The 18,620-nt window shown below is 45.9% G+C and overlaps 1 long non-coding RNA gene across 1 annotated transcript in view; it reads right to left on the bottom strand.

Annotated features, from left to right (window-relative positions):
• Window positions 1-18,620, bottom strand: part of LOC128945870 (uncharacterized) — a 34,852-nt gene that overhangs the window by 3,166 nt on the left and 13,066 nt on the right. The window contains exon 2 of the long non-coding RNA XR_008483898.1: window positions 4,680-4,842. This is a non-coding gene — a long non-coding RNA (uncharacterized LOC128945870). The remainder of the gene's footprint in view (window positions 1-4,679; window positions 4,843-18,620) is intronic.

Genomic DNA, 18,620 nt, shown 5'->3' with positions numbered 1-18,620 from the left:
AGGGAAGGCTCTCAGTGAAGAGCTTTGCTTTATCCAAAGCACCATGGCAGCTTTGCTCTGGGAAAATGGGCAGTGCAGCACGTGTCACTGAGCAGCAGTTGCTGTTCAACTGTGTAATCAAATATCTATGAGGATGGTTCATTTCTACGCCTTAAAAATGCAAATAGAGATCTGTTTTGTCTTTACCTACAGGAAGGATATGGAATATGAAAATCTGGAGCTTTGGAGATTTTCACATCTGAAGATATCAAAAAGATTGGAGAAAGTCACCAGCTCCTCTGCAGAGCAAAACTGGTGATCCTCTTCTTAGGCATATGGAAACCCTGCCTGAAGCTGCTCCGAGACCCCACCAGGGCCACAAGTTACAGCCTTTAAAACCCACATGGGTAAACAGCTGAGGCTTTTGAAGGTTTTCAGGACTTAGGCTTATTTTTTTTCTGATTTTTTGCATAAGCTAGCAACAAAGAGACAAAAAACTCAAGCCTGCTACCAAAGACCCCTTGGTGAACATAAGTACAGATATGGATTCTTGTAGGGCTCTCTGGCAGGCAGTGAAGAACCCAGCTTCACAGACCCTGGCTGGATGGGATGCAGCCACAGGGAGACATGAAGGGTGCAAAGCCCCCTGTGAGCTGCAGAAACCAGTGTTTCTCGGCCTTTCCTTTTGACAGGGTGGCCCCTCCTTTCAGACTTCTTATTACCTCCAGTCTTTCCAGGAAAACACATCAGTGCTGCTCTAATTAGTCTGCATGTAGGTACTTGTGTGTTGTGAGAAGCTGCTGGAGAACAGAGAGCCTTGGAGGATCTGAAGGTGCAGAAGTCTGGGCAAGGTTCTACTTCTTTCCATTGTCATAACTTTCCATTACCTCATGTCTCTGCCCCATGACTGCTCTCCCCACACATGCACACATTCCTGTTCGCTGTGTGAAAATGAGAAAACACCACTTTCCCTCTGTCAGGCTTTTCACCATTGCACCAAAGGATTGCATCCCCTTCTTCTCCCTCACCCAGAGCTGAACTGGCTGCTTCAGCAGCAGTGGCAGGCCCACAGCAGTTATCCATTTGGTGCTGTGTGAAAGGTCTCTGCTCTATCATCCCCTCATGGTGAAATTTATAGGCAATTACTAAAGCTGCTAATTAAGCATGTTAGAAAATATAAAACACTAAAAGCTCTGCTTCAAGACTGCAGCAAATGTCATACACTGATGACATGGAGGACAGCACATAAGCATGGGAGCATTAGCTCCAGGCCAGGTGACAGATGTTCCTGTTTTACTGGCATCCACCAATGATATGGCAATCACTCTTTAAATAAATAATATTCACATTTCATTGAATCTTGCTGCGTCTTTATTGCCAGAAGATGTTTCATTTGCTGGTCTTCCCTTTGCTTGTTACTGTTTCTGCTGAGGTTAGTAGAAATTTGGCCTTTAATGAAATGTCATGTTAAGACACGTTGACTGTTGAATACAGAGCAGGAAAAGTCTGGTTTTGTGGCCAATTCTTCTTCAGCTTAGAAGGACCCCCCTCAAAATGATTCTGATATATTAGAAAATGGCTAAGTATGATGTAACTGTGATTACCTGTAAACTCAGTTAATGATTAGGGTGTTCTTTTCACTGCTGTGGCAAAACTGTGATCTTTCCCCTGGGATCATTAACTAGCAAATACTTATGAGTCTTGACTTTACGTGCTGACTCTCTCTACTGCTGATCTGCTTCTGAATATGCATCAGACGGAGCCAGCAGGTTCTCTGTCAGCTGGCCTGGAGCTGGTTTTCCTCTTATTTGAAGGCAATTAGTGTTTGATCATATATTACCACTCATCAGATCCCCAGCAAGCCTGGAGCAGAGCACCTTCACTCACGGTTTGAGCTCCCCTGTCCTTTCCCTATGTTAGGCATTCAGAATCTGCATGCTTTTAGGTTTACCTCTTCTGTACAGGATAATGCATAATGCCACAGGGTCAGCCTTCTTTTTTTACCCTCCTTCATGTCACATGTGAAGGCTGCAATGCCTGACTTCTTCCCAGAGCACAACATTGTTCATGTGCTTTCCTCCTACCTGAGGGGCTTCATAGGACATGAGCCATGCAGATCCTCCTGAGGAGCTGGAAAACAAGGTCCTCCTCAGAGAACCTCACCAAAGTCCTTTCTGTGTAGCTCAACACAGAAAACCATCCCAGAAACTTGCCCTGTCAGCATCCCAAGCCTTATTAACTGTAGATCCCATCCCATCTGATTAACTGTAGGTCACTACTGTTTGCAGAGAGGTGGCCCAGAAGACAGCAGAGCTCCCTCTCATCCTGAGCTCCCAGAGGCGTGGTGGTGCCTGGCTGCTGTGCTCTCCCAGCCCAGCTGCTGCTCTTCCCTTCCTCCCTGTCAGCAATGCCTCCACTGAGGGGGAACTGCAAGGGTCCTGAGCCTGCTCCCAGCCCTGGAGTTCACAGCACCTTTCACCACAGGGATGAGGATCAGTGAACCAGAGTGAATTGCACCAAATTGGCCTTAAATCGAGGTAAGCCTGAGTTAATTCAGAATTGCAGAATCATTAAGGTTGAAAGAACCCTCTGAGTCCAGCAAGTCCAACCATTAACCCAACACTGCCAGGTCCTTGAGTAAACCATGTCCCCACACACCACATCTGCAGGTTTTTTAACTTCCAGGCATGGTGATTCCATTACTTTCCTGGCCAGCCTCTTCCAATGTTTGACCACCCTTTCACTGAAGAAATGTAATCAGATTAAGCTCGAGAAGGCACCCGATGAAAAGTAGATGTTTCCAAGAGCCTCGTGTCCAGTGCCATCGCAAAGAGGACTCACCTCTGCCTGCCCAAAGCACCAAATCCTTTTTGCACTGACCAGGCTCAGTCCCTGCTGGTCCAGGACTTCTCCGGAGCTGCCCTCAGCCCTGCTGGGCAGCGGTGGGACAGATGGCACAGGCTGGGGCTCCTGCATCCCCGGCACGTCCCTGCTGGGATCAGCCCATTTCCCGGGATCCTGCCCGGCGATGCGCGGCTCCGGCTGCTCCCGGGCAGGAGCAGCCCCTAGATGGAGCTGCACAGCAGGGAATGGGCACCGGCACCATCCAGCACCATCCCACCCACCCTGCCCGCGACCCCCGGCTGCGGGCTCCGCGTTCAGCATCTCTGTGCTGAGCCCCACATCTGCCTGGGGGTGCTGGGAAAGCTCAGCCAACCCCACAGCCCTGGAAGGATGGCTGGCTCTGGGGGTTTTTAAACTCTGTTTCATTAAATCCCATGTTCTAAGCCTTTTCTAGAAGCTGGCTGCACTTTTCTGAAATTATTTCAGTATAGAAGGAATCATAGCTAAGCCCTCATCAAAGAAGTTTATTTCTGGCTGTTAAAGGGGGCTGTTGGTTTACTTGCATAATATTTTATAACTCAACATCTATTTCTCATTTCCAGACTGCAGCTTTGTAGTCTTTACTTGCTCTGCTCATCAGTGAGCTGTGAGATACCTGAACAGAGGCTCAAACCATACCAGCACCTGTGAGGAGCCAGCAGCAGCAGAACTCCCAGCACATGGCTGTCCTTGCACTGGGACCCCCGGTGCACATCACAGCCCTTTCTGCGGGCCCAGGGGTGCAACAAAAGGCTGGACATGAGTTCAGAAAGAGCAGGAGCTGGTGATGCTCACACCAATCCAACCCTCACTATAGGTAATTACCCTAAAATTATATCTAAATTATAACTTTTATTATGTGTTTTGCTGGGATACAAATACTTTTCTTTCTTTAAGAAGTCAAGGGTATATAGCAGAAATCACAGACTGAGCTCTGGAGAATCCACATTAGCACTTTTTGTCAGGCCAGAGTCTGACCTAAAGGCTATGGAAGCAGAGAAAACTGCTGTAGCCTTGGGGGAACACTGGCAGGTTGCTACAACTACACTGCAGGGAAAAATTGTGCTCTGCATTAGCTGTGTGAGGGCAGCCACCCTGAAGGTGACAATTTCCCAAGACAGAACATCTCATCTACCCAGAGGCTGGGTCAGGTGTAAACACCCTTCTCCTTTGATACACAAAAACATAATTACAGCTCCTGAAACTGCTCTGTGAAGAACACTGGTAACTTTTCCCTGCTAAGAAAATTAATCTCACAGGAATGTCTTTTTCTTCTCCCTTTCATCCATAAAATGATGGCCAGGAACTCCCTCAGATATGTATTTTTTCACTCAGCACATGCCACTTCTGATCAGTTGGGCTAGATCCATCCACAAAAGATGCTGAACAGTTGGTGTTTAGCCCACACAAAATCCCATCCATATCCACAAAACAAGGTTTTCCTTCACTTTTCTCACCTACAGCACTTGATTCAGCTGGTATTTTCAGAGCATGCAGAGCCAGAGAAGCAACTATTGTCCTCAGCCCACTTACCCAGTTTCAGTGGTTGTGTAGTCATCCCAGACTGAGGAGAAATGGGCTTTACTTCTGGGTAAATGGGCTTTACTAAAGGTGCATTTAAAGTTTAATCCAGGTCTGCCTCCCAGGGGACTGCCCCCAACTATCTAGCATCAAATGAGTCTGGCATGGTTACTTTCTTAGTCTGTTGACTTTACACAATGAAGTCTTTATTGCTTTCCAACTTTTAGCATATCACAAAACCCAAACTAATCTCCAACACACTCAAAGATTTTTTTGAGAAATAACATTATTCTTACAAGTGTGAATGTCTAAACATCACCCAGAATGCAGAAACCTCTTCTCAGCCCTGCTTGGTGTCACAGGCGCCCCAGCCCTCTGTAGCCAGCTTCAAGATGAGATCACAGCAGGGAGTTGTAGGGGATGGTAGCACATCTGGATGGAACACAGTGGAAACCACTCCTGAAAATTCAAAAAGCAGGATGTGTTATCTGCTAGTGAGGGAAATGAACTTTCCCCCCCCCACTGTACGGTGGTTGTGAATTTTCACAATCACAAGTAAACAAGGTGGTGTTATGCCTCACTCCATACACCATGTCCCAAAATACCTTGGATTGCTCCTCTCACAGCAGGCAAAACCCCACAGTGCTCTGCAACTTGGGCTTTAATTCTGCAGCCTTGTATCCCTGTACAAGTCTGGGCTGGTTTTATGAATTCTGATGTGTTGCAGCCTAATGTGGCAGCGTGATAGATGCAGACTGAAGAAAGGGAAGGGGGGATTTAATAACTCTGGCCTGGGCACTGAGCTGGTAATGAAGAAGGGTTGTTATTAGTCATTTGCATAACATAAAAGGAGATCCAGATCGAGGCTTAATAAATTCTTCCTCATATAGAATAACACAGTTATAGCCATTTCTATAAAAATGTCAAAGCCTTTATGTGAAGTAAGTATTCCTTCAGAGCATAAAATACAGTCCTACAACTCAATAAAATCACTTGTATCACTACACTGATTTCTTTGAAGTGTCACTAAGAAGGGCAGGGTTATGAACTGAAGCATCATTCTTCTTCTCACCTGGTATGTGACGGCACAATGAAAAGGAGAACTCAGGTTAGGGTGCAAGAGCTAAACTGGGGACACTGAGGAGTAAGTATAGAGAAACAAGGCCCTGGGTGTACATCTACTCTAAAATCACACTGTCTTTTCTGTTCAGGTGATGTTTTGACCCTAAGAAACTCATCACCCCAAATTAGGAGGTAACAATTGGCTCAGACGTGGGTCAAACCCCCAGGCAATGCCAGGTGGATGGCTGGGCAGCAAACAGCAAGCCAGCACTGTGCAGTTTGTTTTGGTACCAGGCACAACTTGCAGAAGGCAGATTCAGGTTCTCAGAGAGAACTGGTGATGCTCCATGTGGAAAAAAATTACTGCAGCAGTGGGGAAGGTGCAGCTGTGAGCACCTGACTGTGGGGAGATGGAGGTGGGGTTGCAGGAGCCTCAGCCACTTGCTCCATGTATTTTCCTAACTGGCTTTGTCCCCTGGGAGAGCTGCACGTGCCCCATGCCTGGATCAGTGCCTGAGTTGGTACATAATGCTCTGATCCCTCCAAGCACTGCAATATGGAATCATTTATGGATGTGCAGAGACATGCAGTAAAACATGAATTTACTGCTCCACACAGTCCTGAGTGGAGAACAAGCCTTTCATCCTTACAGAGCAGTGCCTCAGGGCTGTTTGCTTGAAAGCCCTAAACTTGGACTGGTCTAAGAGAGACAGGCTTATTGAAAAGCAGTGTCTAGTAAATTCCTTTCACAACTGTGTGTGTTAGATTCGTGTTCCAGGCAGCCTAAAAAGCATCTGTGCACCTTCATTTTTAAAATTGTGACAGCTCATACCAAGCAAAGGAGTTTTCAGGGCTCACACTGACGACACTGCACCTCTACAGCCTGGAAGCACTCTGAACTCAACATGTCTGCAGAGAAACATTTGAGGTATCAACTTTACACCCTCAGCTCTTCCAGTCAGCATTTTCCCCTGAGGGCATCTTCTAAAACCCATGGAGCTTCTGGGTAATAAGCATCCATATTCATTAAAACAATCTTTTATTAACTTTGCTAGAAAAAACTTTTACCAACGGGAAAAATATACTACCTATAATTTTAAAATTAATTTTCTCTAGTCCCATCAGTTATTCTCAGAGGTACGAATACTCCAATAGCAACAAGATTCTCCTGCACTACTACAGAGCCTTTCCTCCCCAAGTGCTTTTAAACCTGTTTCACCCTTCTCTGTCCCCCAGAATTTCAGTAGTTTTGGGCCACACAAGGGGAACATGGTTATCTCATCCAGCTCACAGCCAAGACCATGGCTAGGATGTGACCAAAAAGTCATGATTTGTTTGGAAAGGGGCAGACTGAGCCCAGCTGTTTGCCTTGCACAGAGACCTGTTACTACATTCACAAATATTCAGACATCATAGGGGATTTGGGTTGTAGTTCTGCAAGATGTGAGAAATTTGTTTTTAGACTCAGAGCACTCGATCAAAAACATCACAGTCACAAAACCCAGCCAGAGTCAGGTACCAACCCAAGCAATCAACTCAGATCTGCTCCAGGCTTCCCAAGGAGTGACTTTGGGGCAGAAACTTCCACCCCAGATGGAACACCTGATGTGCTCCTGCAGCCAGCATAAAGCACACAAGCCAGCACACTCTAGCATGGCTGTGCCTGTGTGCAGACGTTTGACCCATTCAGGCAGATGGAATCACATGGATCCAATGCTTAATTAACTGAAATGGTCCAACATTCTCAGTTCTGCTCCTATGTGCCACAGAGGGTATCCTGCATTGCTGTCCGCTCATCTGGTTGAGTTTAGGCAACCTGAGGAGTAACAGTCCTCAGGATATTTGACACAAATAATCCCATTCTACAAAATGCTGTGAGTCAACGTGAAGATTTTCAGGCTATCCCAAAGCTTGGAAAAACTTCAAATTGTATGGCTCTGCTGAGATACACACTCCTGATTTGACTGAAGGATGGTGAACCAGCAATCCTCTCTCTTGCCTTTTTAGAAAGAATATGCTTAAAACCACGCAAACACATGCATGTAACATACAGCTGTAATTAGCAGCACAGTGATTAGCAGAGATTCTTTGCAAGAAAAGAGCAGAATAGAGCCAGTTACATACACACCAACTTCCACATGCATATAAGACATTCTCCTTGAAGGGGAAATTATGGTACATGGGGTGAATAAATCATCCCAGGCATATTTGGGGATGTCCCACACTCCCTCACCACTCCCTCAGGAAACAGAATGTGGAGAAGCTAAAATAAATTGGAGAGATGAGCAGTAATTTATTTTCCCGTCTGGAAAAGATAATTTAACTACTCAATTAAACATTGCCTAAAGCCATACTATTAGAGTTGCATATCCCATCTGTAATACAGATGGATTTTGCTCTCTTATTACTGGTCTTCATGCTGTCTGGTACTTAAAAATTCTGGTTTAATTAGATGACACCTTCCACAAATGCTGAGCTATTGGCACATAATTCAAGCAGTATCTAGGAATTTTTGCCATCCAAGAAACCTTCTGTAGGAGTCTTATGTTCTTATATCTCTGGTACAAAAGAGCAGGTTGCAGGCAATACTGATATATTATTTCTTACTTTGTGTTATTTTGAAGCACAGGGCTTCAGTCTGGGCTCTTTCATTTTTCAGTAGTTGTCACCTAAGACCATCCACAAATCAGATGGTTTTACAATCTATTTTTCATTGATTTTTCTTAAATGTTGATTCAATATTGAAACAGATCATTTTAATACTGAATTAAGAAGTGACTAACCTCATTATGAAGAGATTTCATTCATTGCTTCCCTCTGGGCACTGCTACAAGTGGAGCATTTCAGGAGCCTGGAAATGCCTCCAATCTCCCTGTCATCCCCTCACCCCATCTGAGCCCACAGGCAGTTTCTCTGCAGCAATTCAAAACCTGCAAGTTTAAGGGGCTCAAAGACACAAAGGCGCTCAGTGATTCCAGCTGAGAGTGGAAAAAACAAAGATCCACACACTTTGCATGGGAAACTGAGGGACAGGGTGTGTTGGTGAGCAAGGCAGTGCTGGATTATCAGCTGAACTTGATCATCTTAGAGCTCTTTTCCAGCCTAATTGATTCTGTGATTCTGTGACTTCTGCCTTAAAAGTTCTGGGGAATTTACATGTGATTGAGAATTTTGCACCACAAGTTCAACTGAATGAGCTGCATTGTTTTGCTTCCTCATGAAGAGCTCTCTGTGTCCAGAAGCACTTTGTGTCTCAGACCCCTATGGCATCCTTCTAGCTCAGGGGGGAACTAGACAAATACCACTTTGTTACCCCATATATGGTATTTTCCAAAATCCTTTTCGTCTAACAACTTTTTCCAGGATGGGAGATTCCTTAATTTACTTCACTTCTCTGCTGCTTGCTTGGCAGCAGTGGCTAATGGAAAAGTTTGGGACAACTCACTCAGCCTTCAGACATCCCTGGGGATGGAAGGAGTATTGGTAACTCTTCAACAAACAACTGTAAGCACCTTCTATGTTCTTTGGACCCTGCAAGTTCCATGAAATCCCACCAAGACAAAGCCAGGAGGCTGACTTCCTTCCAAGAGCCTTAGAGACAGTTTTAAAAAATGAATTTTAAAAAATTCCAAAAGATAATTTCTTCACTGTTAGATTTGTAACAGAAGCTCATCACATATATCAGATCCCTGGGTACATATGCAGATGTTTCAGCCATATGCAGCAGCATATGGCAGGTTTCTCTCAATAACTAGTCTTTTTTCCTGTGTAAGGCTATGAAAACAAACATGAAGTGTCTCAGCCAGCTTAGGACAGAGGGGGTGCCTCTGATGGCTTCATGTCCCCCTGTCAGGCCAATTTCCCTCCAGCCAAACACTGCTTCAACTTCCTCTTATTCTCAAGTCATCCTGGTACAAGTCAAGCTCTGCAGTCACCCCCAACCTGTACTGGGGGCTAGGGTTATTCCTCCCCAGATGCAGGACCTGCATTTCTCTTTGCTGAGCTTTGGACAGCTCTCTGCCATCTCTCCAGCCTGTTTGGGTCCCTTTGAAGGGCTGCCCAGCCCTCTGGGCTATTGGCCTCGCCTCCCAGCTCTGTGTGGTCAGCAAGGCTGTTGAGGAGGCATCTACCCTTCCTCCAATCTTTATCCACTGATGAACAACACCAGGCACAGTATTGAACCTTGGAGACACCAGCAGTGACAGGCCCCCAACCAGATCCTGTGCCACTGCCCCTCTGGGATCTGCCATTCAGCCTGCTCTCATTCCATCTCACTGTCCACTCACCCTGAAAACCAGGGGATTCTCCTTTGCCTTCTTCCCATGCCGTGTAGGGTGGGTTTCTCCACCACAATGAGCCCAGCCATGTTGTCAGCAAAGGAAATTAGAAGCAGGCACCTTTTATCTTGGCCCAAGAGCTGGTTTGGATCAAGGTATCTGTTGCCTGTGGTGGAAGATCAATAACAGCAAATTAAGTGCTGCTTAAGCTCAACTGATCAATCACCTCCCTGCCCCAGATGCTCCAGCAGCAGCAGAGGCTGGCTGCAAACACCATCTCCCCTCCTTCCTGCTGCCCTTTAACAGCAGTGCACATGTTGGGAGCCACCAGCTTAACGAGTCTCACCAAATGCCAGATGTTTCTCCTGACTGATTAGCAGCGAGTTTTTGCATTTGTGAAAGTTATTTGTAGGGTGAAGAGGTTTTTTTTTTCCTGGGTGCTGGAGGAGAAATTGCTAACTCAAATGGAATTCTGTGCAAGCACTTGAGATTGAAAAGGTCATGGCTGTTAGAGTGAGCAAAATTTATTTCTTCGTGGTTATAACAGCCACAAACAGGGAAGGAGAAGCTTGGCAGTTCCAGCCTGACTTGCAGTGAAATCAAAACACCCACCTGCAGGATATATTAAGTTAATAAGCAGAAAACCAGATCAGTGTGCTTGACGATATAGGATTACAGAGAGATTCTTCAAATAGTTACAAAATCCCCAAAACACATAAATTCAGAGCAGCTGCTGGGGTAGGGAAGGGCTGCATTCAGCATAACCCAAGTGGTGCACAGATCCCGTGTATCAGAGAGGATGGAGGACCTTACAGCCAAAAGCCTCTATCAGAAAGGTTCCTCCTCACTACAACAAAACCCTATGGTGAGTGCAGGAAGCTGCAGTTCCAGAAAGTTCTGGAACACAAGCCTGAGGAGGGGCAGCTAAGGGAGATGGAGGGCTCACAGGAACCTTATTTCAAAGGAGCTTGTAGCCAGGTGATGGTTGGCCTCTTCTCCCAAGTGACAAGCAATAGGACAAGAGGAAATGGCCTCTGGTTGTGCCATTGGAGGTTTAGATTGGACATTAGGGAAAATTTCTTCACCAAAAGGGTTGTAGAGCATTGGAACAGGCTGCCCAGGGCAGTGGTGGAGTCACCATCCCTGGAGGGATTTAAAAGATGTGTAGATGTGGCACTTGGGGATGAGTTAGTGGTGGGCTTGGCAGTGCTGGATCAGTGGTTGGACTCAACAATTTTAAAAGTCTTTTTTGACCTAAATGATTCCATAATTCTGAGCATGGGGCTTCAGTCAGGTAAAAGTGGGTGGATGTGCCAATCAAAAAGTGGGTTCCTTTGAAACTAGAACCTTTCTGGATATTGTGCTTCCCAAAACAGATAAATACTTTTACACTTTTCCCACCCCACAACACATATCAATTATCCTGTGCCAATTATCCATTGGTTTAGAGCTTCATTTCCTACTTTTCCTATGCAACTTGCAACATCAAAATTTCTCTTGCTACAGTCTGCCAACCCCTTAAACACAGAATTGTCATTTCCAGTAGAAATATGAATGCAGCATAAGTTCAGCAGTAAAAACACATGAATTTTTGGGAGTCTTAATCTTTGAAGAACTATTTCTTTCACTGTGAGAAGAAGGGGTGCTTTACTCACAGACAACTTGGTTTCCTCAATGCCTGTCTGAAGCAAGAATTATTCAAATAATGTGACTTTCTGGAGAGATATGGCTATTTCAGACCTCTGCTGGAAGTCTATTGAAGAAAATATTGGTGTTTACATGTAAAAGAGACTGTTTGTTTGTGAGAGAAAGGACAATATTTAGATATGAAAGGATAAAGCCTGTATATTTTCAGGTTCTACATCTAAGTTCCTGGTCTGAATAGAAATTCTGCAGCTCTAAAGGAACATGATTGTGAATCCTGAACCTCTGCTTTCTCTCTCTGACCCTGTGGGAGAAGGAACTGTGGAGGTCCTGGAGCTGTGAACAGTGCTCTGCTCATCTGAGAGCTGAGGAGGAGCACACTTGGAAACTGGGCCTGTCCAGCTGGTTCCCAACCCACCTGCCCCATCCACCACAGGATTCAGCCTGGAAGGAGCCCGTCCTGCTTGGCTGAGCCTTCCAGCTCCAGCCCTGTTTCCCACCACTCTTTTCAGGGGCCAATTCCTGCTCTGGGTGTTGGTTGGAGCAATGGAGCTCAGGGAGTGCTGGCTCCAGGGCGCACGCTGAGATCTCAGAAGCAGGGCTGCAATGCCAGCCCTGGGCCTGCCCTAAAAGGATAATTTCATTATTTAAACTATTTATTTTGTTTATGAACTAGAAGCTTAGCAATTTACTGTGCTAGATGAATAATGCCTTCTTGTATTAGAAAACAGAAAAAACCAACCCCCAAACCCATATATTTCACTTTTCTCCTGAGTCCCTCTTGGCAGCTCTACAGCTGCTGCCTTACTGAACGTATGTACTAGGGAAAATCAAGTTTATCTCCTTTTATTCTCCTCAGAAAAAATCTCCCTGGATTCTAGGCCCAAAGTCTGGCCACCTTGTGGGTACCAACTTGATGCAGGCCACCAAACCATCACCACCCTTCAGCCTGGGAGCCAGCATGCCATGGAGAAGAGGGCAATGAGAAGGGCAAAACAGGCTGACTGGCATCCAGGGAAAACATCCAGCCCTCCACAAGAGGATGATGGCAAACAGAGCAACAGCTGGCAAGAACAGACCAATAAAAATGTGGTGTTGGGGGATGAGACAGGAAAAGATGGATATAACAGTCTGTGTTTTCACAAGTTTGGCAGCTGAGCCACATACTTTGGAAAAGATAAGAATACATCCAGGCTTAAAATGTCTCTCTGGGGATCTTATACCTGATGGAATGACAGCAAAGAACACTCCATCATGGACTCTTCTGAGCACAGTGACAGGAAAAAATTGAAATACAGGCAAAAAGTAAAAGCTTTTTGTTTACTTTTTTTACTGTGAGGGTAGTCAAACACAAGAATGAGGTTGCCCAGAGAAGTTGTGGACTCTCTGTTCTTGGAGATAGTCAAAGCACAAAGCACTGGACAGCCTGTTCTGGCAGGTTCTGCTGCCAGCAGGGCTGGACTCTGATCTCCAGAGGTGCCTGCTACCCCTGCTGTCCCCTGACGATCAATTAGACAAGAACAGCCTGGTGTGTGTGTGCTGTACCACCTTTTGTCAGGGCATGGAGGGCACCCCTCACCTCAAAGAATAAGACAAAGAATAAACTTAGTGAAGGACATCATTTGCATACTAAAAAAGAAACCTTCCACATCTTCTGGGCATACTTTGTTCCTCTCAGTGAGAAAGGCTTCAGAATAACCAGAGCAATCAGGGACCTGATTTCTTCAAACAAAACAGCTCAAATGAGTCATCCCATATTCCTGGCACAAACTGCTGCTAGCTCTTGGGTGTTAAGTGAGATGGGCAGGATATACCAGGCAGTAGCCTGACTGTACACGAATTGAGAGCTAGATTTCATCATGCCAATTACTTTCAGAGATTAGCCTTTGCAAACACACTTTCTACACAAATCAATCCCTAGCTCTGTTCAGGCACCCTTGTTCTCTCACCTTCTCTGTCACCTACACCCTGCAGCAGAGCCAGGAGCCCCTCTGCATGCTGAACTAGTTCAGCTCTTCTCTCACCTGCAGTTTGGTTTCCACCTGTGTCTTTTTGCAAAACCAGTGCACAGCTAGTGCAGAGCTCCTATTTGCTTTTCCATGCTGCTTGCTATATTTCAATAAACTGAACCCAGAGCACAGAAGGGTGAAATTTTCATTCCAGGCAGGACAGAGAAATGACACATTTCTGTGCTTACCATCAACCTTGGCACACTGTTGGTGTAATAATCTGTCATTCTTGAACAAGAACAAAACAAGTCAATGACCCCTGTTTGACTCCAAATTGTTTTCTACATTGTCAAAACACACAGATTTAGAAAGACAATTACCCCAATACCTCTGGGTGACAAACTCAAATTAAACTACAAGAGCTCCATGCTCCATCTCTCTCTTTGCAGCTGAATTCACTCCAGATGAACACAAACCAGAAAGGAAGATAAGGAGAAAGGCTTTACAGGCCTTGTGCCTCTGCCTCTCCCTGCAGAGAGACCGGGCCAAGAAGTGCCCCATTCTCACGGGAGGGTGGGTGAGGAAGCCCCCAGAGCAGATTCAGCCTCCCCCAGCTCTGCAGAGCCCACCCACCACAATCAGCCCTGTGACAGAGCAGGGAGAGCAAAGCCAAAATGCAATCCCCTGCTAAGGCCATCTCCATCTGTGGAGGGGAGCTGATTTAACTAGGAGCAATGGGGAATTGGCTGGGTCCCAATTAGGCTAATTGGGGCAGTGGTGTGAGTCATGGAGGCAGTGAGGAAGAGCTGGCCAGTTGGAGTCATTTTGGGACCTATCAGGTCAACACTGATGTTGTAATTGAGCATTTGCTTGAAAATCTGTGTGTCTCACCAGTTCTGTCTTTCCCACAGGGATTTGGGCTGCCCACAGAACCCAACCCTTCCTATAAGAACACAGCACAGCTCTTACCATGCCTCTGGCAACACGTACTTGATCCTGCAGCGTCTTTCTGTCGAGTAAAGCCTCTTCAGAGTGGTTTCCACAGTGGGTTTTCACTGAGACCTGTTCATCCAATCATCCTTTTATCAGTGAGAAATTTCATTTGCCCTTGCACTGTCACATGTGGAGCCCAGCCTGCACACACTCTGCCACAGGGCGAGTGCAGGTCCCTGCCAGCCATGGATCCAGCCCAGCATGCCCAAAGCCATGCCCAGACTCCCACCTCCCTGTTTGCTGCACTGCCATGCATCTCACCTGCTGCCCCACTGAAAAGTGCTGAAATTCCAGGTGATAACCCTCCCATAGAACAGCTATCAGCCCCAAAAGCTGCACCTGACCTGGATTTCACAGATGTTCAGTGTCATGGTGCACTTTTAGCATAGGTATATAGTGATCTTCATTTTTTTTCTACTACAATTACAGAATAACTAAAAAATAATCCAAGTATGTTTTATTACATGTAAAAGCCAACAGTTATTAATATGAGCAGGTATGATATGTCTTTCAAGGCAAAGCTGATCTTAATTAAGTTTTTTTCCAAATCCAAAAATGTATTTAATTTTTTCTGGATCCATGTGGAAACCAATGTGATGTAGTCCTTCCTATTTATGTTCCTAGGTTTAACTTCCACTACTATAATATTAATGTAAGTTACTACTTAGCCAGGGCCAAGATTTAAGATGTTATTGTGCTCTCCTCAGGATGCTAATTCTTCCCTGAGTGCTCTTGCTGAGTACTGCACAAATCAGGTGGTTAATCACACCTCAGTTAACGGGTCTCAGAGCTCCTAAGGATGCAGCCACTTTTTTGTTGTTTTTGCTGTCATTCCTGTGCTCCTTTTTTATGGTTTAATGTAACATGGCAGAGTTGGAATGTGGGTTACTGCAGAGATAAACTCGGCAATTCACTGTTGGACATGCAGCTAGAGGGAGAACTACTGAAAACCAACATAATTAACCAGTGGCAATCTCTGGCATAAGATCTGAGACCAAAAGCCAATTCAGGATTTCAGAGAAGGAAGAAATATTTCTCTGACTAATGGGCACAACATTTGTCTGGGCTCTGAAAACATCTGAAGCCCTGTAAGCTTTATATTCCAAAAGAAGTATCTGCTCCCAGGTTGTGGAGCAGAAGAGGGCAGAAGGTGAGTCTGTCCCTCTGGTGAGCTGTGCTGGCAGGGCAGGCCATGGGGCAGAGGGGCACTGGAGGCCAGCAGCTCACTGACCCTTCACACACTGCACCATGTTTTGTAGTCAGAACATCACTGACATCAGTATTTCCCTGCTGCCCTTAGATAGATAAATAAAACTGTACCTTGCATTATTTTTCTTTGGGTTTTTTTGGCATCTCTTAGCTCAATATTTTTTTGGTGGTATACAGTGAAACTTTCTGCTTTCTTTCACTTGCCTTAAAATTGAATTACTTAAACCAGGGAAATGTTTTTGCTTCTCTGTTAAATAATTGGCTGTCTTTGAACCATGAGGCAATTCAAAAATGCCCTGTGGGGAGCACCAAGAGAGGACAGATCAGATGAAGGCAACAGGTTGTAGTTTTGAGATTTTTTTCCTGTGATTTGCCCCCCAACCTTATCTAAGAGATAAGGACACTGGAGAGACCACAGCTCCAGTATCACGTGGGGTTGAGGGACCTTAATGTCACCACCCTTGGAAGTGTTCAAAAACCATTTGGATTTGGCACTTTTGGACATGGTTGAGTGGTGAACATGGTGCTAGTGCTAGACTGATGGTTGGACTTGATGAATTTAAAGATCTTTTCCAACTTTAATGATTCTGTGATTAGGAATGAGATCCACTTACTCCTCTAGCAGTACCTACTGTACATGCCTTTGCTTTATTTTGTGCTCTAGTTATCTGCTTTGGTTTTACCAGTTGTGTTGGTGATGAGTGAAATAAATGTGTGATCATCGTGTTCAAATAAGCTGTCAGCAACTTAACCCTGATTTTAAGATGTCTGTGTTACAAAACCAGGCTATCACTGAACCAGCATCTCCTTCAGCTCTCAGAAACACAACCAGAAAGTGCCCAAACACAACTGCCCACAGAGAGCCCCTTACCAGCCCAGTAAGGACGAGCATCACCCCCTTGCCCTAGAGCCAGGCATTTAAGCAGTTACTGAACTGCAAATAAAATCCATAATGGCTTTTCAAATGTTGCTCCAATTAGTGCTCAATTATCTGCCCTCCTCTGGGAGGTCAGATCTTGTGTGTATTTAACTCATTCCTTCTGCAAGTCTTTGAATGGGCTGGCAGTCCAGGGTTAGTGGGAATTTTGATCTGAGAAAGGGAGGGAGCTGGAACAGGGGTGCCTGGGAGGGGGTGTCCCTCTGTGGCCAACAACCTCCTGGAGTGACTTGGAATCCTCTACTGGGGAGCCCTGGCCAGGTCTGCCAGGTCCAGCCCTGGTGCCACATCCAGGCACCACAGGATGGGGAAAGGGAGAAATTTCTCCTGTCTTTGCACCCCTGAGCTGCCTTTTCTGAGAGCTGTGCAGGGGAGGCTCCCTCAGGCCAGTGCTGGCCGTGTCCCCTTGCTGAGGGTGCTGGCCGTGTCCCCTTGCTGAGGGTGCTGGCCGTGTCCCTTGCTGAGGGTGCTGGCCGTGTCCCCTTGCTGAGGGTGCTGGCCGTGTCCCCTTGCTGAGGGTGCTGGCCGTGTCCCTTGCTGAGGGTGCTGGCCGTGTCCCCTTGCTGAGGGTGCTGGCCGTGTCCCTTGCTGAGGGTGCTGGCCGTGTCCCCTTGCTGAGGGTGCTGGCCGTGTCCCCTTGCTGAGGGTGCTGGCCGTGTCCCTTGCTGAGGGTGCTGGCCGTGTCCCTTGCTGAGGGTGCTGGCCATGTCCCCTTGCTGAGGGTGCTGGCCGTGTCCCTTGCTGAGGGTGCTGGCCGTGTCCCTTGCTGAGGGTGCTGGCCGTGTCCCTTGCTGAGGGTGTGGAAGAGCGTTCTCATGGTCTGCACTTAGCCATTCTCACACCTCCTGATCCTCAGCCAGACTCTTCCCCTCCTGGCACCTCTGGGGCTGCTGTGATTCACAGGCAAAGGCAGCAGCTCATCTCCTGGGGTGTCAGCAGAGCAGCCCATGCCTGGGGGACATTCCTTTTGAGGAATATTCTTGAGTTCACAGCACAAGTGAAGGAGCTGCAATGCTGTATTAAGCTTCTTGCACCTACCATCAATTCACATTAGATGTAGTCAAGCTATTGACTTAAAACCTCAGTTCCCCTCTTATGAAAGAATGAAGCTGGAATTGGAAGAGGAAAAGAAATTTGCATTTCCACGAGTCAGTGCCTTTGATTTTTCGGTGCGCAGATGAAAATTGAGAGGAATGCAGTGCAATAAACCAGGAGAGGAAAGAGCCCAGTCCTGAAGTTGTCACCAGGAAAACCTCAGGCACAAGTTGTGCAGCCTCTACAAATCTGCTGTTACCTCTCCAGTGAGAGGCAATTCAAAACAACCCATGAAAAGACATCAATGTGATGACACAGAATTAAAAATAAGCCAGAAAACTGAGCTAGCTGAGGAAAGAGACCTCATTGTTTCCGCTGCTGGTGTGTGCCCAGCACCCTGCTCCTGGCAGGGACTCTGCCTGCTCCTTGCCTGGCCTGGCTCTGCTGGGATCCTCTGAGCTCTGAGATGATGGAGTTTCCATGGATGCCAGGAACTGAATCCTTATTCCTCTTTTCTCCAGAATGTGGGTGGGAAGTGTTAGTAGTTGTGGCAGCATCTGGGGAATTAATCTTTGGGGAATTTTCACCCTGTAGCACTTGCAAAGTCCACCAGAACTACCCATTCACCTCAATAGATTAGTCCTTAAAAAACCCCTTTAACCTGTATTCCTGTTTTATGTTACACCTCTATTGATGTAGCTAAAGTGTCTGCAGAATAACTGCTATCATTATTCCACATACTGGTTATAGAACTTTATATTTGCTTAATATAAAACTAAAAAAGGTTCCAAGAAGAGCTAAGTGGAGATATATCTCCTAGCAAACTGAGGTGTGACTAAGATTTATTCAAATTGTATAAAGAAATAAAGTCAAGAAAGTAATCAGAAGCATATTTAGTGGACTCTCAGATGATTTAACCAACATGTTCATAGAGCCAAACCTCTGTATCTGCCTTTTTACTGGTTCATTAGTTTCTCTTGGCATGAACTAATTTAAAAACATCTAGATGACCTTGACATTTGAGAAAAGTGGATTCTGACAATTCCTTCATTTATATCAGGAAAAGCTTATTTGTCAGGAAGTAGTTTGAAACAGGGATTCAAATACTGTTGCTTTTCTCCATCTTGAACT

Source organism: Melozone crissalis, unplaced genomic scaffold, assembly GCF_028551555.1.
Source record: "Melozone crissalis strain CALT ecotype California unplaced genomic scaffold, PUWL_Pcris_2 ptg000068l_1, whole genome shotgun sequence".
Lineage (NCBI taxonomy): Eukaryota > Metazoa > Chordata > Aves > Passeriformes > Passerellidae > Melozone > Melozone crissalis.
Note: the sequence above shows the minus strand (reverse complement) of the source record. Positions and strands in the feature narration are given on the sequence as shown.